Source organism: Glycine max, chromosome 17, assembly GCF_000004515.6.
Source record: "Glycine max cultivar Williams 82 chromosome 17, Glycine_max_v4.0, whole genome shotgun sequence".
In the NCBI taxonomy this organism is placed as follows: domain Eukaryota; kingdom Viridiplantae; phylum Streptophyta; class Magnoliopsida; order Fabales; family Fabaceae; genus Glycine; species Glycine max.
In genome coordinates this window covers 28,534,447-28,540,824 of record NC_038253.2, presented here as the reverse complement: position 1 = coordinate 28,540,824, position 6,378 = coordinate 28,534,447, and the positions used below count along the sequence as shown (strand labels likewise).

General features: G+C 41.5%; 1 non-coding gene across 1 annotated transcript; it reads right to left on the bottom strand.

The window, feature by feature from the left end:
- Positions 1 to 2,351: 2,351 nt before the first annotated feature.
- On the bottom strand, positions 2,352 to 2,458 carry LOC112999993 (small nucleolar RNA R71). Its single transcript, XR_003265266.1, has one exon. It is a non-coding gene; the product is annotated as a small nucleolar RNA R71 (small nucleolar RNA).
- Between the last annotated feature and the right edge of the window lie 3,920 nt (positions 2,459 to 6,378).

The window sequence follows — 6,378 nt, the reverse complement described above, 5'->3', positions numbered from 1 at the left end:
CGTGAGGGGCACGCTAAGCACAATTCCAACCCGAGAGAGAATTGCACTGAGTGAGAATTAGTGTGCAAAGCACAATTCCAACCTGAGAGGGAATTGCACTGAGCGAGAATTAGCGCACTGAGTGACAATTAGTGCAGAGGGAGTTGCACTCAGCACGAATTGTCGTGCTAAGCGCGAAAAGTGGACTCCTGCTTAGCGAGATGAGCTCACTAAGCGAGATCTGCAAATTATGAATACCTTCTTTAGCGTGGAAAACACAATGTTCCCCCTCTCCTCCTCTCCAAACGCCCACCCAAACCCTAACACCTTCTTCTCCACCACCCATAACCACTGGTGGCCACCACGAGCCGCCTCTGCTTGCCGCCGAACCTCCACACAAGAAGAACGTTGTAATCAGAGTAGAATCCTCATAATCCTCCTCAAGGATTTGGTGGAGAAAATTCCCCCAATCCTTCATTTCATAGCTTCTCTGAGGTAATCTTGACTTCTAAGCCTTTCTCCTAGTTAGTTTGAGTTTCTCTTAGTATCTCTCGTGTTGGGTACTGTAATAGGGTGTTTTTACACTTCCTTTGAAAAACCCTTGAAAATGAGTGTCGCAACCTACCCTTCGATGGGAGGACGAGGCAAAAAGCCAAAGGTGCATCTTCCAAAGAGGAAAATGCATGGAGTCACCACCAATGTTTATTTGAGGGAAAACGTTAGAGAAACTAAAAAAAGAAGGTTTGCGAAACTTGAGAAGAAAGGTTCTGGAGTTGTTTATGCATGGGGAAGGTATTAGCACCCCACGCGCTCGTCACAAGGGACAATATCCTTTAATCGAGTGTGCAAAATATGACTTCAAAATTGTGTATTTTCCCTTTTTATATTTTTTATTTTTTTGGGGTTGGAGTAGCGCCCTCTACAATAGGCGCCTATTGTAGAGAAGATGGTGGAAAATAGACTTAGGTGGTTTGGGCATGTAGAGAGAAGACCGGTAGACTCTGTAGTGAGGATAGTAGACCAGATGGAGAGAAGGAAAACAATTCGAGGCAGAGGAAGACCCAAAAAGACTATAAGAGAGGTTATCAAGAAGGATCTCGAACTTAATGATTTGGATAGAAGTATGGTACTTGATAGAACATTATGGCGGAAGTTGATCCATGTAGCCGACCCCACCTAGTGGGATAAGGCGTTGCTGTTGTTGTTGTTTTGGGGTTGACAAGGGTGTTGGCCTTGCTCTTACGTATTCTCAGGTGCGATGAGGAATTCAGACCTACATAGTTCTTTAAGTCTGAAAGTGGTGTGCCATCATTTTCTTTTATTTTCTAAACCCTTTTAGCACCATTTTAATTACTGATTGGTCTTAATTGTCAATTAATTAGGCAGTTTTATTATTTGGGCTCATTTACTAATTTGATGTTTTTAATCTAATTTCAGGAATTAATGAAACATTGGGCTTAATCCGGATTTTGGTTGTGGACTTGAAGAGGGAAAATAAAGAAACGCTTACCTTAGTTAATTTCTAATTAGGAAATTTCACAATTTTATTTTATGTGGTTCAGTGTTTATTTCCTTTTGGACCAGAGTATTGTAATAGGGCCCAGTGACTTTGACTGACTCTTTTTAAATAGCAGCCTTCGGATTCATGCAAGTCTATTCGGTTATGTTATTCATTATTCAGAGATTTGTTTAGGGTTTTACGTTTTTCTGCTTGAATGCTACTGTTTCGTTCTTAATGCAATTTTCCATTTTCTGCTTCTAATAACAATTTCGTTCTTGTTTCTTCTTCTACTTTCATTTGTGTTTCTGCTTTTAGTTTCATTTGCGCTTTCTGTTTGAATCTATGGAAGGCTAGATTTTCTGGTGTTGTTTCCTTTTGAGGACGAAGCCCAACTCTCTTTGAGGTTTCGTTTATAATGTGGCTTCCTGGCAGTTTCCCCTTCACCAGCTAACCCAAATTCGTGAACATTAATCAGTGCACGCTTCATGTTCGATTAATTGACTCTGAGCCTAACTTGCGTTCATGCTTAATGGACGAAGGGCTAACTGGTGTATGTGTTGCCTAATCACGTATTGACAATCCTAAGTTGATTTTCGCTTAGTAAATTGAAATAGGGTTGGATTAAGTGGTTAACTGTTAGTTCATGTTAGGTGAAGACCCACACAAAAATTTGAAGGAATTTCATATTGTCTGCTACACCATGAAACCCCCAGATGTCCAAGAGGATCACATATTTCTGAAGGCTTTTCCTCATTCTTTAGAGGGAGTGGCAAAGGACTGGCTGTATTACCTTGCTCCAAGGTCCATCACTAGCTGGGATGACATTAAGAGAGTATTCTTAGAAAAATATTTCCCTGCTTCCAGGACCACAACCATCCGGAAGGATATCTCAGGTATTAGACAACTCAGTGGAGAGAGCCTGTATGAATACTGGGAGAGATTTAAAAAACTATGTGCCAGTTGCCCTCACCATCAGATTTCGGAGCAGCTTCTTCTCCAATATTTTTATGAAGGACTCAATAGTATGGAGAGAAGTATGATAGATGCTGCCAGTGGTGGAGCCCTTGGAGATATGACTCCTGCTGAAGGCAAAAATTTAATTGAGAAGATGGCTTCCAACTCCCAGCAGTTTAGCGCCAGAAATGATGCTATAGTCATTAGAGGAGTGCATGAGGTAGTTACAAACTCAGCTGCATCATCTGAAACTAAGAAGCTTGAAGGCAAACTGGATGCATTGGTTAACTTGGTAACCCAGCTGGCCTTGAACCAGAAATCTATACCTGTCGCAAGGGTCTGTGGTTTATGCTCCTCTGCTGACCACCATACAGACCTTTGCCCTTCCATGCAGCAACCTGGAGCAATTGAGCAGCCCGAAGCTTATGCTGCAAACATTTACAATAGACCTCCTCAACCTCAGCAGCAAAATCAACCACAACAGAACAATTATGACCTCTCTAGCAACAGATACAACCCTGGATGGAGGAATCACCCTAATCTCAGATGGTCTAGCCCTTAGCAACAACAACAGCAGCCTGCTCCTTCCTTCCAAAATGCTGCTGGCCTAAGCAGACCATACATTCCTCCTCCAATCCAACAATAGCAACAGCCCCAGAAACGACCAACAGTTGAGGCTCCTCCGCAACCTTCCCTCGAAGAACTTGTGAGGCAAATGACCATGCAGAACATGCAGTTTCAACAAGAGACCAGAGCCTCCATTCAGAGCTTAACCAATCAGATGGGACAATTGGCTACATGATTAAATCAACAACAGTCCCAAAATCCCAAAAATGTTAGTGCCATTTCATTGAGGTCGGGAAAGCAGTGTCAAGGACCTCAACCTGTAGCACCTTCCTCATCTGCAAATGTACCTGCTAAACTTCACTCTACTCCAGAAAAAGGTGATGACAAAAATTTACCTAACAATTTCTGTGCAGGTGAATCTTCCACTGGTAAGTCTGATTTGTAGAAGCAGCACATCCCTCCTCTTCCATTCCCTCCAAGAGCAGTTTCCAACAAAAATATGGAAGAGGCAGAGAAAGAGATCTTGGAAACATTTAGAAAAGTAGAGGTAAACATACCTCTGCTGGATGCAATAAAGCAAATTCCAAGATATGCTAAATTCTTGAGGGAGCTGTGCACTAATAAGCGGAAGCTTAAAGGAAGTGAACGAATTAGCATGGGCAGAAATGTCTCTGCATTGATTGGTAAATCTGTTCCCCAAATTCCTGAAAAATGTAAAGATCTAGGTACATTCAGCATACCTTGTATTATAGGGAATAGTAAGTTTGACAATGCCATGCTAGATTTAGGAGCTTCTGTTAGTGTTATGCCTCTGTCTATTTTTAATTCTCTATCTCTAGGTCCCTTGCAGTCAACTGATGTCGTAATTCATTTAGCTAATAGAAGTGTTGCCTATCCTGTTGGTTTCATAGAAGATGTCTTAGTTAGAGTTGGTGAACTGATTTTCCCTGTTGATTTTTATATTTTGAATATGGAGGATGGGTTTTCTCAAGGATCAGTTCCCATCATTATAGGCAGACCCTTTATGAAAACTGCTAGAACTAAGATAGATGTTTATGTAGGCACACTATCCATGGAGTTTGGTGATATAACTGTTCATTTTAATATTCTGGATGCTATGAAATACCCATCTGAAGATCTTTCTGTATGTCGTGCTGAAATAATTGACCATGTTGTTGATGAATACATGACTGATCTTTACTCTAATCTGCATGCCTCTCACTCTTCATGCATTGAGTCAGAAATTGTACTTGATCATATGTCTGAATTTGATGCTGAGAGTGAATCTGAAAGTGATATTGATTGCATGTCTGGTGGTGGTGTTTTACCTCTCGAGATTGATTTTATAGAGTCAGATAGGACTAACCATGTTTCAGGAAGTACATATACCTCTGACTTTCTTTATGAGGTACAGGCTGAGAAACCATCTCCTTCTACCACTATCCAGCCGACCACACCAGAATTGAAGCCTCTGCCATCAAATTTAAAATACGCTTACTTGGATGATAGCAAAAGTTTTCCAGTGATTATATCTGCCTCCCTTGCTGATGCGCAAGAGGAGAAGTTGTTGTCTGTTCTCAAGAAGCATAAGAAGGCTATAGGCTGGACCTTGGCGGACATTCCTGGTATTAGCCCATCCACATGTATGCATCGAATAAATTTAGAGGATGGAGCTAAACCAGTAAGACAGCCACAGAGAAGACTCAACCCAGTGATTCTTGATGTAGTGAAGAAGGAGATAACCAAGCTTTTGCAAGTTGGAATCATTTATCCTATCTCTGACAGTCAATGGGTGAGTCCCGTCCAGGTAGTCTCGAAGAAGACCGGCCTCACAGTGATCAAAAATGAGAAGGAGGAGCTGATTCCTACTCGGGTGCAGAACAGTTGGAGAGTCTGCATTGACTATAGGAGGCTGAACCAAATTACCAAAAAGGACCATTTTCCCTTGCCATTCATTGACCAGATGCTTGAACGCCTGGTAGGTAAATCTCACTACTGTTTCCTTGATGGTTTTTCTGGTTATATGCAAATTACTATTGCTCCTAAGGATCAGGGAAAGACCACATTCACCTGCCCCTTCGGCACTTTTGCCTATAGGAGGATGCCTTTCGGCCTGTGCAATGCCCCTGGTAGCTTCCAACGGTGCATGATTAGTATTTTCAGTGATTTCTTAGAAAATTGCATAGAGGTGTTTATGGATGATTTCACTGTGTATGGATCATCTTTTGATGGTTGTTTGGATAGTTTGGAAAAAGTTTTGAATAGATGCATTGAAACTAACCTTGTTCTAAATTTTGAAAAATGTCATTTTATGGTTGAGCAAGGTATAGTTTTAGGCCACATTATTTCCAATAAGGGTATTGAAGTAGATCCTGCAAAAATTTCTGTTATTTCACAATTGCCTTACCCCTCTTGTGTGCGAGAGGTGCGATCTTTTCTTGGTCATGCAGGATTCTACGAGCGCTTTATAAGGGATTTTAACAAAGTAGCCCTTCCACTGTCCAACTTGTTGCAAAAGGAGGTGGAGTTTGATTTTAATGATAGATGCAAAGAGGCTTTTGATTGCCTCAAAAGAGCACTGACTACCACCCCCATCATCCAGGCACCCGATTGGACAGCCCCTTTTGAGCTTATGTGTGATGCATCAAATTATGCATTGGGGGCTGTCCTTTCTCAGAAAATTGATAAATTGCCCAGGGTGATATACTATGCTTCTAGGACTTTAGATGCTGCCCAAGCGAATTATACTACTACTGAGAAGGAGCTTCTAGCCATAGTTTTTGCTCTTGAAACATTTCGATCTTATTTGCTTGGTACCCGCATTATTGTTTATATTGACCATGCAGCTCTAAAGTACTTGTTGAAGAAGGCTGATTCTAAGCCTAGGTTGATCCGATGGATGCTCTGGCTTCAAGAGTTTGACTTGGAGATCCGTGATAGGAGCGGAGCACAAAATTTAGTTGCTGATCATTTGAGTCGGATCGAACGTGTAACGGATGCGGATTCACCCATTCAGGATGATTTTCCGGATGATCATTTGTATATACTGTATAGTATTTCTGACTCTCTTTCTACTCCCTGGTTTGCCAACATTGTCAATTATTTAGTTGCTTTTGTTTTTCCTCCCATAGCATCTAAGGCCCAAAAAGATAAAATTAAAAGTGATGCTAAGCATTTTATTTGGGATGACCCCTACTTGTGGAAATTGTGCAGTGATCAGGTCATTAGACGGTGCATTCCAGATCATGAGACTGACTCAGTCCTGCAGTTTTGTCATTCTTCCGCACCGGGAGGTCATCTGGGTGTTCAAAGGACAACTTGCAAAGTGCTTGATTGTGGTTTTTATTGGCCCACCATCTTTAAAGATGCGTGGAAGA